Below are 16,271 nucleotides of genomic sequence, written 5' to 3'. Positions count from 1 at the left end.
AAAACTATAAAGACACACAAGAGAAAAATAAGAAGTTGTCAATAATAGATTTCAAAGCGTGAAATTCAGTATATTGATTTACTCAACACTTAACAGTGAAAGAAGTGGAGATACAAACACAAGTCACTTAATAGTCAAACGAGTACTCTTCTTAGTTAAAAAACCTACTCTGGTGTTTTTATTTTACAGACAAAATTTGGAGACAAAAAATGAGGACAGAAACAAAATGGTAAGGGAGTCCAATTCCTGGGGATTTTTCTCATTTGTATTCTTTAAGGATTTGTTTAGAGTTGGCTTCTATGTATTCTCCTGAACACTCTAGGATACAGTGAGGAGGATGCAGAAGAAGCCTCAAAACAATGTTTGTAACCATGGAGCTTGCTAGGAGTTGTGTGAGACTCGCATAACGTAAATTAAAACTGCCACAAACACAATTATTCTTATTCTTAGGAATTTGGAATTAGGGAAGAAGTCCTATTTCAATACTCTAATGCGATATTAGTTTTTGCAAGTGGAACTAGGATATATATTCACTGGCTCCAACAGGATTATTCCTTACAATCACTCTTCTCACCCTAAGCAATTTGAAACACCAGTAAACAAGGTCAATCAGAGTATTGTTTCCCCTGAAATTCTCTTGACACCTTCTTTCTTGCTGATCTTTTCAGCTGCCAAGGAATGAAAATCTGTATAGAAAATGCCCAAACCTGTAGAACCAAGTATAACGTTTCCAGACTAATGAATTAATATATCCTCATGGATCTCATCCTTACACATCAAAATTACCTTCTCCAAATCCTGGCATTCAGATTTATATATACTCTTAGTGCTCTCCCCCTTACACCTATAGAGTAACATACCAATTACCAAATCTTGTCACTTCCACCTCTTCCATATCTCTGTATTTATTCCTTTCTTTATTCACAGCAATATTACACATTCTGCTTTGTGCTCTTATCACTACTTTTTTGCACTTTTTTTCCCCAATAGAGAAAGAAAAACTTGACTGAGAGCTTTTGATTTTAAAAATGATAATTTCTTCTGTTTTTCTCCTCCTTCACAGTGATCCCCACACCCTTTATAAGAAATAACATTTTAAAGGAATAAAAGATATAGAAGGGAGGGGAAATAATCAACCAGAATACTCTCAATGCATTGAAAAATTTTTTTAAAAAAGTGAGGGGAGAAAGTTTCTATTGGCATCTCCTCTTTTGGTCATGCTTGCTCTCTTGAAAGTTTGCAAAATTATCTTCACTGAGATATAGAGATTAAAGACAAATTTGCACAGATATGTCAAAAGGATTTCCCTTAAGGGTTTGTTAATTTTGGCTGTTGGACATTAGCTCTTCTATTCTTTTACACACTTTAATCTCTGTAGCATTTGGAGCCTCAATGTTTTTGAATTTCTTATCTTTCTTATTTGGACTACACCCTTAAGAAGTTCTTGGAATGCCTGTCTGGCACTTTAATTGGTTCTGCCATGGAAGGTTACTGAAAAAAATATCTATTAGCTTCTTCAGAAATCTTTCCAGAGGGAGGGAAGAGAGAGGAAACCCTTCCCAGTGATATAAGTTCATAATAGTCTCATTTTAATGATTTTCTTAAGTTGGCTTGAATTCTCATTAAAATTTCCTTTTACTTCTCTTTGTTTTGATAAAGTTCTCTTTATTGTTTATAAGGTTCTCTTTACTTTGATAAGCTTTTCTTTATTAGGAAACTGAGAAAGAGTCAAGGCCTGCCAGGCCTTCCTTCACATTCAGGAAGGCCTGGCAGGCCGTTTTTTTTTTTTTTTTTTTTAAACAACTTTTTATTAATAGAACTCATGCCAGGATATTTTTTTACAACATTATCCCTTGCACTCACTTCTGTTCTGATTTTTCCCCTCCCTACCTCCACCCCCTCCCCCAGATGGCAAGCAATCTTTTACATGTTGAATAGGTTACAGTATATCCTGGATACAATATACGTGTGCAGAACCGAACAGTTTTCTTGTTGCACAGGGAGAATTGAATTCAGAAGGTATAAATAATCCGGGAAGAAAAACAAAAATGCAAGCAGTTTATATTCATCTCCCAGTGTTCTTTCTTTGGGTGTAGCTGCTTCTGCCCATCTTTGATCAATTGAAACTGAATTAGCTTTCTTTATCGAAGAGATCCACTTCCATCAGAATACATCCTCAAACAGTATCATTGTTGAGGTATATAATGATCTCCTGGTTCTGCTCATTTCACTTAGCATCAGTTCATGTAAGTCTCGCCTGGCAGGCCTTCTTAAAGATGTTTCACCATCATCTTCAATATAAATGAAGCCAAGTGCTTCCTCAGGAAGAGGTAAGTGAATTACATATAAAGAGCCATACCGCCTGCAAATTAAGACATCAAAGAATAGTTTATTGATCAGACTGATGGCTAGGGGAAGAATTTAGAACCAAAGACAGAGAGCATTACAAAATAAAAATTTGTCAAGCTATCTATGTCATCTTCAATTGGTAAATGTTCAAAATATCTGATCAGACAATTTTCAGACAAAGAAATCAAAATTATTATCATACAAAAATATTAATCACTAATGATCAGAGAAAGGCACTTTCAAACAACTCTGAGGTATCACCTCACACTTCTGAGAGTGGCTAATATGAGCAAAAATAGTTGGATGTTGGAGGGGATGTGGGAAAAGTGGGACACTGCAAGTACTGTTATGGGGTTGTAAATTGAATCAACCTTTCTGAAGAGCAATTTGGAACAATAACCAAAGGGATATCAAACCTGCATCCTCTTTGACCCAGCAATAACATTATTAGATTTAGAAAAGAATCTCTCTGTACAAAAATATTTATAGCAACTCTTTTGGTAGCTAAGAATTAGAAATCAAATGGAATGTCCAACAATGGAGAATGGCCAAAGAAGCTGTGGCATATGTTTATAATGAAATATTATTGTATTATGCCCTAAGGAATGAGAAGCAGGTTAATTTCAGGAAAACGTGGTAAGGTCTGAATAGTGAACAGGACCAGGAAGTAGTAGTACATTGAAACAGGAATATTGTTGGATAAAAAAACTTTGAATAACAAATTGAATAACAATTTTTTAAAAAATATTTTCAAACAAATCCAATAAACCAAAATAATCCCAAAGGACAAATGATGAAAATATCTACCTGCAGAGAAAGAACTGATCTTGATTGAATATTGACTGAAGCATGGTATTTTTCAGTTTTTCTTTCTTTCATTTTTTTTTCTTTTATTTTAGTCTTATCTAAAATGACTAAAATGGAAATTGTTTACATTATTACGCAAGTGTAATTTGAATCTGATCTCTTACTATTTCAGGAAAAAGGGGAAGGAAAGAAATGACGAAGTGATAGGATTTCAAACTCAACACTTTAACTAAAATTCATTTTTAAAATAATATATTTTGCTTTATCTAACAATGTTTCTTTCCCACAGTTAAACAATGTAGAAGAGGGAAAAAGATACATCCGATATGCCATAAGGACAAAGCTGTTTAGCTCAAGGTAAACTAATGTAGTATTGGTGGGGTTTTGGAACGGTAGATTATCATTACACATCACTAAAGCAGTATCCTTGTGAAATTACAGAAATCAATGTGTCCCTCATCTGTTTCTATCTTCACCTTATTGGAATAAAACAAATGGAGTGTAGTGTGCAAACAAGTCAAAAGAAGAGATTATGTTTATGTTCAAAGAACATTTCTCAAAGCGTTCTTGTGGACATGCATGAAATGCCTGATAAGTGGAGACTGACTAAATAAATTCTAGATTCTCAATCAAAAAGAACCAAACTAGGAATTAAAATGGCTTGATATAAGAAAATGGAAAGTTCTGGATACCTCTCTGAATTAATGTGAGCACAAAAATTAAAACCAAATCAAAAGCACATATATTCATTTAGTAACTACCAACAAGTGAAGCTGTAGCTATATATATATATTGAATGACCAGACAAATAATTTACTGTAATGCTGGAGAAACTGAGCAAGATAGATATTAGAGAGTATTTAATAATTTATTTAATGGAAAGATATACTGGAATCCTATGGATCCATGGTTTGGTTCCAGGGCTGAATGAGACTATCATCTCCAAGAATCCAGCAAATAATGTGAGTTCTCAAAGACATATATACATGTGGCTCAAATGCAGGGGGTAGACTGAGGCAGGGGCTTAGTCAGGGTGCTGAGAGTGGGAAGGAAGTCAGGGTGGGGCAAGCCACTAGAGATGAGATGACATAATCAGGGGGAGGGGGGAGGCACCCCAGACATGGGGAGAGACATTTGATAAGATGGTATCAGGCATTCCTGTAGCTTGGGATGGGAGAGCATTCTGATATTCTAAAACATAAGATCTTTTATCCTTATCAAATATTCTGATAAAGAGGGAGGGGAGGTTTTGCAGGACTGAGCTTTGATCCAAAGAAACTGAGTCAGGACTTGGTCAGGATAATTAGGGAGACTGAGAACTGTGGCATAATATTACAAATAGTGATTAATGGCAAAATCGTTAAAGGAGAGACCCAAGAGAATAACTGATAAAAATCTGTCAGTATTATATTCATTTAAATGAATATAATACAAAATACCATAAAATACATTATTATTCTTGTTTTCCAGAGATATTCTGGGGGCAATAGAAAAAGAGAGAAAAACATTAAAGGACCAAAAAGGTAGGAGAGTTCAGTTCAAGGATACATTTATAATTTGGGTTCCACCAAGTTTTATTAGAGTCTAATTGTAAGCCCTCTCCTGAAAACTGTTTCTTATATTGAGAAAGGAGATGATAAAATCATTAAAATCAAGGCCTCATACATGAGACTTTAAGGCACTTTTGGGGGGATTCTAAAACATCAAAATCTTTTACGATGAAAGACCATGCCATTTCTCTCTGTTAAGAATTCTGAATTGGGGGGGGGGGGTGATTTTAACTGTTTTAAAGTTTTTCTTTAATAGTGGAAATAATATTATACATAGTCACTGTTCCCAAAAGGATTATCACTTAAACAAATCACCTTTACTAGCTTCAAAAATATGAAAGAAAATTTAGTGAAATTCATCACTGGAACTTTAAACATGGCCATCCTCAAATTTATTCCACACTCTCAACACTGAGCCAGCTCCCTGAAATTCAGTCAACCATGCATAGACACATAGATATACATAGGTACACATACTTACACATATATGCTTTATAAAAAATAAGTTCAGTAAATATTATCAAACTGAAAAGTGTATACAATGTTAAGTTTTCCACAGCCTCTCTGCCAGTGAGAGATTTATATGAACTTTATTTTTTCCCCCCTTAGGTTAGGGCTAGGAATTTTTTTTTTTTTTTTTTTGGCTGAGGCAATCTGGCTTCAATGACTTGCCCAGGGTCACACAGCTAAGAAGTATTAAGTGTCTGAGGCTAGATTTGAACTCAGGTCCTCCTGACTCCAGGACTGGTGCTCTATTCACTGAGCTAGGTTTTTTCAAAATGGGTAATGAGACAATGGCAATCTTTTAGTGTTAATTTCATTTCCATCAATTTTTGTAATAGCAGATATTCTCCTTCTTTCTGCATGTGTCCATCAGTGTTTACTTGGGCTGCTTTGAAATCTATGATTTTGTCAATTCTGATAGTACTAAAATATATTTTCCATAGTTAACCATGATGACTTCTGATCCAAATTGAAAGGCTTCTGTTTTCAGTCCTTTTTTTTCTTTCTTTTAAAATATATTTATTTAAAGCATAATACCATACACAAAAAAAGTAATGGAAATGGAAAAAGGAATAAAAGCATTGTCATTTGTATAAGACTATAAAAAAGGATTCAAAATTTGTAACAATTTTCTTTTCAAGAAAATGTATATAAAAATAGAACAGAGTTTATTCAGAACTGTCCCATCTTTTCTTTGCTTCCTTGTAGCTTTTCTTTTGTTCTTTGCTGTGCACTTTTTACTTTCTTCTTTTCCTCCTTTTCTTCCCCTCAACCAAATCTCCCTCAAGGAGACTGCAGTTTAACATGTATATCTTTATGTAAGCATAAATACAAACATGCCTGTATTCACTCATATACACACTTACACATATATACAAATCACAAGGATACAATAACTCTTGAATGTGGGGAGTCATCCTGAAAGAGTTCACAAGCTCAAGGGACAAAAAGCTTTATGTAGCTCTAAGGCAGGCAAACTTGGTTAGCAGAAGTAGTTATCTAGAAAGGGAGAGACAGGAACTTTTAAAGGAAAGAACTCAAAGGAAGGCATGTTCAATATTGTAGTTAGATAAGCAGTGTTTATACAAAATAACATTGAGAGTTTGCATCCCTACTGCGGTCTTCTGATCATTGATTATAATAATTGGGGGCCCACATGGGAACTATGGAACCCTGTCAGTATCCCTGCCTGCAACCCACTTAGACACTGGTTGCTACCAGGGATATGAATTTTCACTGTAGTCTGTTCATCCCAGGACACACACACACACACACACACACACACACACACACATATATACACTTACATATACTTATGTATATATAGACATTTATCTACATGGATACCTGTAATCACAAACAAATACACAGATATCCATTGACATTTGTCCTCTGTTTCTCTGAATGTGGATGTCATCATTCTCCTTAGGTTCAAGGTTTTCTGTATTTTTCTAAATGCACCAATTTATCATATTTGATTTCAAAATGATATTCTGACCTGTTAGATGATTTTAGGTATACGTGGCAAAAGGAGCTGTATAGCAGGAAATAACTTGAGGAGGGGGAACAAGGTGTGCAGAGGAGAAAAACAGGAAGGCAGTAGTGAAAGTTTGTTTACCCCAAGACTAATGATTTTCTTACTGAGTAACCTGTATCATGTCGGAGTAAAAAACAAAGAAAGCTGGGTATGAGATGATGTAATGAGATGGTATATATAAAGAAATGTAACTGTGAGAGGTGCAGACGCCATTAGAGAAGATGTAGAGTACGTAATAACAAATGCTTGCTGTACTTAGTAACATCTGGTGTCCCGAGTGCTGTTTGGCGAGGAGAGCAGCTGAAGGAAGCTGTTTCAGAGACGTCTAAGGACCAGGAGGATGGTAAGGAGTCCAATTGAGACCCTCTTGGTGAGTAGAGGGACCCTTACAAGTGGCGGCCCAAATAGGGACATTCTGCTGGACAGGGATCCCTGGGACGAAGTTCCTACAGCCATACAAAGTGAAAAATTTGCAGGAGGTCGGGCCCGACAAATTGAAAATTTTGTGGGAGGTTGGAGGATTTTAGAAAGATGGGACACCATTAGAGAAGATGTAGAGTGCTTAATAAACACTTGCTGTACTTAGTAACATCTGGTGTCCCGGATGCTCTGTGGAAAGGAGAGCAGCTGGAGGGAGCTACTTCGGAGACGTCCAAGGACCAGGAGGATGGTAAGGAGTTCAGTTGAGACCTTCTTGGTGAGGAGAGGGACCCTTACAAGTGGCGGCCCAAATAGGGACATTCTGCTGGACAGGGGTCCCTGGGACGAAGTTCCTACAGCCGTACAAATTGAAAAATTTGCAGGCGGTCGGGCCCTACAAATTGAACATTTTGTGGGAGGTTGGAGGATTTTAGAAAGATGGGACACCATTAGAGAAGATGTAGAGTGCTTAATAAACACTTGCTGTACTTAGTAACATCTGGTGTCCCGGGTGCTCTGTGGGAAGGAGAGCAGCTGGAGGGAGCTACTTCGGAGACGTCCAAGGACCAGGAGGATGGTAAGGAGTCAAGTTGAGACCTTCTTGGTGAGGAGAGGGACCCTTACAAGTGGCGGTCCAAATAGGGACATTCTGCTGGACAGGGGTCCCTGGGACGAAGTTCCTATAGCCGTATAAATTGAAAAATTTGCAGGAGGTCGGGCCCGACAAATTGAAAATTTTGTGGGAGGTTGGAGGATTTTAGAAAGATGGGACACCATTAGAGAAGATGTAGAGTGCTTAATAAACACTTGCTGTACTTAGTAACATCTGGTATCCCGAGTGCTCAGTGGGAAGGAGAGCAGGTGGAGGGAGCTACTTTGGAGACGTCCAAGGACCAGGAGGATGGTAAGGAGTCAAGTTGAGACCTTCTTGGTGAGGAGAGGGACCTTACAAGTGGCGGCCCAAATTGGGACATTCTGCTAGACAGGGTCCCTGGGACGAAGTTCCTACAGCCGTACAAATTGAAAATTTTGCAGGAGGTCGGGCTCTACAAATTGAAAATTTTGTGGGAGGTCGGAGGATTTTTAGAAAGATGGGACACCATTAGAGAAGATGTAGAGTGCTTAATAAACACTTGCTGTACTTAGTAACATCTAGTACCACACTAACATCTGGTGTCCTGAGTGCTCTTTGGCGAGGACGGCAGCTGAGGGAGCTACTTCGGAGACATCCAAGGACCAGGAGGATGGTAAAGCATCCAATTGAGACCCTCTTGGTGAGTAGAGGGACCCTTACAAGTGGCGGCACAAATAGGGACATTCTGCTGGACAGGGCTTCCTGGGAGGGAGTTTCCACAGCCCTATATAAAGGATAAAATTAATAGATTATTATGGAAAACAAAGAAAGGAAATTGGGCAGGTCCAGGACAGTCGAAGTGTGGGGTTCAGGAGTATGCTCTTATTGTTGTAGATGAAAACAGATGTGAGCCGTGGTGCTGATCACAAGGATCTGCGGCATCAAAGAGATCATATGGAAAAAGAGGAGACGGCAGAAAGAGCTGCAGAGAAGAAGCTCCCAGGACCAGAGATGGAAATGGAGAGGAGAAGTGTAATCTCTATTGGGACTGTTATCTCTGATGAGCCTCAACACAGGAGCCACAGCAACAAGAAAGTCGAGTAACTTTGTGGCACCAGCACAACACCTGGCTGATCAAAAGAGACAATGGAGTTATACCTGGATCACTGGGGGTGCATATGGTAGGGGGGGGACAACAAACATCTGATTTTCATGTATATGGCCATGTGTCACAGTTAACGGGACGTTATAGTACTGATACACCCATGACCCATCTAGGCATTGGGATTCACAAACAATGGACAGGGCTTAGGGTTGAGGACACTCGGGAGTCCTGGTTTTAACCGCGCTCCATTAACGAAGCTTAGCATCCCCTCTGCTTCTGTACTGTGAGTGAGGTTTCCCTCACCTCTTGCCTGAGCGGTCCCCCGCATAATAAGAAAAGAGGTTAGATGGTTTTAGGTATGCATGGCAAAAGGTACTGTATAGCAGGAAATAACCTAGGGGCGAACAAGGTGTGCAGAGGAGGAAAACAGGAAGGCAGTAGTGAAAGGTTGTTTACCCCCAAGATTAATGATTTTGTTATTGAGTAGCCTGTACCGTGATGGGGTAAAAGACAAAGAAGACAAAGATAGCTGGGTATGAGATGATGTAATGAGATGGTATACATGAAAGAATGTAACTGTGAGAGGTGCAGATGCCATTAGAGAAGATGTAGAGTGCTTAATATACACTTGCTGTACTTAGTAACATCTGGTGTCCCGTGTGCTCTGTGGGGAGGAGACTAGCTGGAAGGAACTGCTTCAGAGATGTCCAAGGACCAGGAGGATGGTAAGGAGTCCAATTGAGACCCTCTTGGTGAGTAGAGGGACCCTTACACTGACCTTATACTATTTAATTGTTTTGAATAGTCTAAAAGGAATATCTTTATGGCTGACATAATAATGTGGTTTCTCTATTTGTCTTTTTTTGAGCAAATCTATTTTAACTTTCACTTTGTGTTAGATCAATGATTATTACTCCTGGTTTTTTTTTTCCCCCTTGGAAAATTCTACTCCACATCCTTATATTTGTGGGTATCTCTTATTTCCTATCCCTGTGAACTTTTCTACTTTTACTGCTAGTTTAGCTTCCTAACTTCCTTCCCCAAGCTCACTGCCTTCCAAAGGATACCTCCTTTATCTTCTGTCACCATCCTTTATCTCCTTCTTTATCTCATTACTATTAAGCTACACACCATATCCCATTTCCTCTACACACCCTTCCATCTACCACCTTATCCTATTCCCTCACCCTCTTATTTCTTAAATTCTGAAAAATTTTATTGTCTCCTAGATGTACATGTATTGTTCCCTCTTGTATTCATTTCCAGTGTGAGTAGGATTTCAGAATTGCCAGCCCTCTTTCCCTATACCTAATTCCACTATGTTAGTTCTTACTCTTGCACCACATCATATTATATAATTATTGTTTTAATCTTTAACTATATGGTTTTGCTTTTTAGAGCCATATCTTATTCACCTCCACCGCATGAACTACCCAATTGATAACAACAATCTTAATCCCGAGGCAGAAATTTATGTGTATAAAATTTAGGCAGTAAGCAGATTTATCCTTATTGAAGTCCTTGAAATAATTTTTTCTATTTATCTTATATTTTGTGTATATCAAAATGTCTGTTAAGGTCAGCTTTCTCTTTTTTTCAACAGAAACCTAAATGTCTGGAAGGTTGTTGAATGCCCTTTTTTTTTTCTTTTTTCAGATTAGCATTAATTTTGCTGGCCACAATGTTTTTGCTTCAATCTTAGTGCTTTTGATTTTTTGATAAATAGTATCAAGACCTTTCATCTTTTATTGTAGTTTTTCTTACAATATGACTTATATTTTGTTCCATTTTTTTCATTCTTTATATTTTGTTCTATTACTCCTTTGTCTCTTGTGACTTTTCTGGCATCGCCTTGCCCAATTCCAGTTTTCAAAGAGGAATTTTCTTAATACTGTGCATGTCCTTTTCTAAATGTTTGAATTTTCTTTCTTAATCTTGTTTTTATTGAATTCTTTTTTTTTCCTATTATATATGTATATATTAGTTTTTCTTCAATCTCTGTCATTTTGATTTTTTGATTTTTTGAGTTCTATGAATTCTTCTTGGGTATGTGGGGATTTCACATTGCTTAAGGAAGTAGAGCCTCTTTATCCAACTTGAGCACTCTCCCCTGAAGATAAACTTGGATCTTCCCTATGCAGATAATCCTTTCTATGGTTGGGTTCTTTCTCCTTTGCTTGCTTGTTTGTTTGTTTGTTTGTTTGTTTGTTTGTTTTTCTTTTTAAATAAGAGCTTGGTAGCATAATCATCTTGGTGAGATGTCCTCTAGCCTCAGGTTGTCCTTAGTTCTCCCCTCTATCCTGAAACATCAAACTAAGATCTCTCTTCTCTTCTAAAGGCCTGCAGCCTTCTTATCCCATGCTTTTGCATTCCCCTAACTTGGTGCCAGTTCCTTTACTCTCAGGGTCATGTGTATGTACTACAACTAGGCCTAGTGTTTCTTATCTGGAGAGGTTGTCTGGATCTTTTCCACACAGTATGCAAAGTGAAAGATCTTGTGTTTAGGCCTGAGGCTTTATTCCAACCCAACTAATCTCAAGGCTATCTCTTCACTTATTGTTTTAAGTAGAATTAACCTTGAAAGTATTTACAGTTTAGAGAAGGGGAATTCTCTTCCTAGTATCTTCAGAACTTCTCCTATTGTCTCAGGATTACCATCATTCATCCCCAGCTCCTATTTGTTTTTCATTCTTTACATAAGCCCAGAAGTGAAGATTTTTTGTCTTATTTGTAAAGAAAACCTAAAGAGCTTGGAATTTTCTGAGCTATCCACCATTTCCCAACATCCTTCTTCCCTTAGAAACTTTTTAAAAATTTCTTTATAACTTTTGACTTTTCCCAAAAGAAGAGACTTTAGATCCTAAAAAATGGAAAGTGATGGGGAGCAGTTGACTGAATATTATGCTAAGCAGGGCCTTTTGTCTTCCCTCCCTACATATTTTTCCTATATAATATTATTAATGCCTTGAGCAGATAGGGTATCCTATTGAGGTTTATCAGCAGGCAACTTCTTGCCCCATAAGCACTAGAATGGAAATTCCTAGGAAGATTGTGGGGTTTCCTTCAAAAAATCATGCAGAATTATTCTCTGATTTTCTCAGATGCCTTAAAGAAGCCTTGGCCAGATCAGTTAATGATATAGAAATTTGTAGAAATACTCCTAAAACATTTGACTCAAGAAGATTGTAATGCAGAATGTAAAAAGGCCACATCTGGTTTAAAAAATGATGCCTCTCTAGAGCACTTGTTGAGATGGTGTTCCTCTGTGTTTTACACATCTGCACTAGCTAATCAACATCAAACAGTGCGGGGATCCACAAAAAAATCAAAAAACAGATTAAAAAATGCTTCATGTGGAAAGGTAGGACACCTCAAGGCCCAATGCCACCAGAAAGATAAGAATAACAGGTCTCAAACTGTGAGTCCTAAATGTGGAAGAGGCTTCCACTGCACTATTTAGTGCCAACTCTCTAAATCACAGACAGGAAAGGGCCAGAGAGGCCAAATCCCCAGGCCCCATCCATAACAATGGGGAATGAGATGGCATGAGACCCCCTCAGGGAATGAGCCCACCATCCCTACAGGAACAGCACGCACAAATACCAGAAGAAGACAATTCGATGCAGGAAATCATAGCCAGGTAGCCATAGTATGTAACCCTTTATGCTCAAAAAGAAAACAAAATCCCCACAGAACTCCCCAGATATGTTATTAAAATTCAACAAATACCTCCTTTACCCATTGGGTCAGTGGCTATAATTTTTGTTCCATTGCCTAGAAGATAATCAGCAGGTGTGATACAAAAAATGTATGTTGGGGAGAGAAGAAAAACTCTTGTGTGTACCAGCAGGAAATGTGGACACACAAACCACAACCATAAAAGTAGGGAATTGTGCCATATAACTTTACTATTATATCAAAAGCTATTAGAAGGATGTATAGTAAGAACAGAAGAAATTGAATGGCACCAAGTTATTACAGATACATGACCTATGTTACCATTGTACATAGAAGAAATGGCTTTTAGAGGCTTGGTCAATAACTGACAGTTAATAGCACAGAAACACTGTACTCCTGATTGGAAAATGGAACCATCTTCAACACAAATCGTTGGGGTTGGTACTCTCTAGCCTCCAAATATAAGTTCCACTGAGTTGAGATGGAACCACGAAGGGAAGCAGGGTACAATCAGATCTTACATGCTCACATTTCTCCCCATTAACTTATAGGTTAGAGACCTATTGAGCAAAATACTCACCCTTTCTTAATGGGTCACTGTTTTAGAGCTGCTCCATTATAAAGGCATACCATTGTGTGGAAAGGTGAAGAACTTACGAAGCACATATTGAGCAGAGACTGTTAACTAAAGTAGATCAGGTCTATAGGGCCCAGGCACATGATTTGAATGAGATCTGGACTGCATTCCATTGTCCAAAGAAGGAATTAAGTGGCCGAAGTTGTAGATCACCCTTTTCACTGCATTCCACTGACCAAATAGGAGGATAAAGTTTATGTAACCAATCTCAACCAATAGAGGGTGGGATTTTGGGGGATTATTTGTCTGAAATGTATAAAAGTTGTAAGCATCTTCAAGTGAATGAGATTCCTCCTGTGGATTCCTTGCTGTCCTTTTGGGACCACAGGCCAGGATGGTCCGCTTCTTGAGATTCTAATAAATTCTTTCTGTACATCATTTGGAGTGACTCCTGAGTAGTCAGTTTGGGTAAGTGCAATTGCCCCAAATAGTTTTGGGGGCTCTCGGGATTGGTGTCTTTTGGGAGACGGGTGTACACCTTGAGCGGAGGTGGGTGCCCACAGAGGAATTTTTCCAGTGGTCTCTGCCTCAAGTATGTGCATCCTCCTTCCCTATCAGACAGCCGACCAAAGCAGGGGGGGACTCAGTGATGTACAGAAACTAATACTTTGGAAGAAACGAATATCCTGACTGGCCGGCGCAATTTAGAATCCGCACCGTGTGGCTTGGTAAGCTCTTGGAATAGTTTAGGGGTCTTATTGACTAGGTTTTAGGGAACCTGAGGGAATAGTCCTTGCTAAATTTTGTTGAGTGCTGGACTGTGACAGGCCCCAGTGTTAAAGAACTGCTAAGGGAGGCTTCTGAGAAACTGCTGAACTTAGTTTGGGAACTAAGTAAAGATGGGGAAATCACAGTCCAAAAATGAGTGTCAGGACCCTAGTCAGGGAATTTCGGTCGACAGCCCATTAGGAAGTCAACTTAAGGACTTAAGGAACTTACCAGATACAAAGGAAAGGACAAAAGAAAGATGGTTAAATATTGCTGCTTTGTTGTTGTGTTTTTTTTTTTTTTTAAATAACTTTTTAGTGACAGAACCCATGCCAAGGTAATTTTTTACAACATTATCCCTTACACTCACTTCTGTTCCAATTTTTTTCCCTCCCTCCCTCCACCCCCTCCCCAAGATGGCAAGCAGTCCTTTACATGTTAAATAGGTTATAGTATATCATACTATATATGTGTGCAGAACCGAACAGTTCTCTTGTTGCACAGGGAGAATTGGATTCAGAAGGTATAAATAACCTGGGAAGAAAAACAAAAATGCAAGCAGTTTATATTCATTTCCCAGTGTTCTTTCTTTGGACGTAGCTGCTTCTGTCCATTCTTGATCAATTGAAACTGAATTAGCTCTCTTTTTTTTTTTTTTTAAATAACTTTTTATTGATAGAATGCATGCCAGGATAAATTTTTACAGCATTATCCCTTGCATTCACTTCTGTTCCAATTTTTCCCCTCCCTCCACCCCTTCCCCCAGATGGCAAGCAGTCCTTTACATGTTGAATGGGTTACAGTATATACTAGATACAATATATGTGTGCAGAACCGAACAGTTTTCTTGTTGCACAGGGAGAATTGAATTCAGAAGGTATAAATAACCCGGGAAGAAAAACAAAAATGCAAGCAGTTTATATTCATTTCCCAGTGTTCTTTCTCTGGGTGTAGCTGCTTCTGTTCATCTTTGATCGATTAAGGCTCTCTTTATCGAAGAGATCCACTTCCATCAGAATACATCCTCAAACAGTATCATTGTTGAGGTATATAATGATCTCCTGGTTCTGCTCATTTCACTCAGCATCAGTTCATGTAAGTCTCGCCAGTCCTCTCTGTAATCATCCTGCTGGTCATTCCTTACAGAACAATAATTGAATTAGCTCTTTTTATCGAAGAGATCCATTTCCATCAGAATAAATCCTCATACAGTATCGTTGTTGAGATATATAATGATCTCCTGGTTCTGCTCATTTCACTTAGCATCAGTTCACGTAAGTCTCTCGAGTCCTCGCTGTATTCATCCTGCTGGTCATTTTTTACAGAACAATAATATTCCATAATGTTCATATACCACAATTTACTCAACCATTTTCCAATTGATGGGCAGCCATTCATTTTGCAGCTTCTAGCCACTACGAACAGGGCTGCCACAAACATGCTTGCACATACAGGTCCCTTTCCCTTCTTTAGTATCTCTTTGGAATATAAACCCAGTAGAAACACTGCTGGATCAAAGGGTATGCACAGTTTGATAACTTTTTGAGCATAGTTCCAAATTGCTCTCCAGAATGGCTGGATATGTTCACAATTCCACCAACAATGTATCAGTGTCCCTGTTTTCCCACATCCCCTCCACCATTGCACATTATCTTTCCCTGTGATTCTAGCCAATCTGACAGGTGTGTAGTGTTATCTCAGAGTTGTCTTAATTTGCATTTCTCTCATTAATAATGATTTGAAGCATATTTTCATATGGCTAGAAATAGTTTTAATTTCTTCATCTGAGAATTGTCTGTTCATATCCTTTGACCATTTATCAATTGGAGAAGGGCTTGATTTCTTATAAATTAGAGTCAATTCTCTATATATTTTGGAAATGAGGCCTTTATCAGAACCTTTGACTATAAAAATGTTTTCCCAGTTTATTGATCCCCTTCTAATCTTGTCTGCATTTGTTTTCTTTGTACAAAAGCTTTTCAATTTGATATAATCCATATTTTCTATTTTGTGTTCAATAGTGATCTCTAGTTCTTCTTTGGTCATAAATTCCTTCCTCTCCCACATGTATGAGAGGTAAACTATCCTATGCTCTTCCAATTTACTTATAATCTCATTCTTTATGCCTAGGTCATGAACCCATTTTGACCTTATCTTGGTGTAAGGTATTAAGTGTGGGTCAATGCCTAGTTTCTGCCATACAGATTTCCAATTTTCCCAGCAATTTTGGTCAAATAATGCGTTCTTATCCCCAAAACTGGGGTCTTTGGGTTTGTAAAACACTAGATTATTAAAGTTATTGGCTGTTTTGTCCTTTGAGCCTAATCTATTCCATTGATCAACTAATCTATTTCTTAGTCAATACCAGATGGTTTTAGGAACTGCTGCTTTATACTATAATT

The 16,271-nt window shown here is 38.1% G+C and overlaps 1 protein-coding gene and 1 long non-coding RNA gene across 3 annotated transcripts in view; one reads left to right on the top strand and one right to left on the bottom strand.

The window, feature by feature from the left end:
• The window catches only part of LOC127554392 (uncharacterized), an 804,883-nt gene that overhangs the window by 224,023 nt on the left and 564,589 nt on the right, over positions 1–16,271 (bottom strand). The gene's annotated exons all lie outside the window — the stretch shown is intronic.
• On the top strand, positions 3,261–8,377 carry LOC127554401 (uncharacterized). The gene is made up of 7 exons (XR_007951974.1): positions 3,261–3,513; positions 4,627–4,679; positions 7,007–7,090; positions 7,334–7,417; positions 7,661–7,744; positions 7,988–8,071; positions 8,314–8,377. It is a non-coding gene; the product is annotated as an uncharacterized LOC127554401 (long non-coding RNA).

This window comes from Antechinus flavipes, chromosome 3 (genome assembly GCF_016432865.1).
Source record: "Antechinus flavipes isolate AdamAnt ecotype Samford, QLD, Australia chromosome 3, AdamAnt_v2, whole genome shotgun sequence".
Taxonomy (NCBI): Eukaryota; Metazoa; Chordata; class Mammalia; order Dasyuromorphia; family Dasyuridae; genus Antechinus; species Antechinus flavipes.
This window is presented reverse-complemented; position numbering and strand designations above follow the sequence as displayed.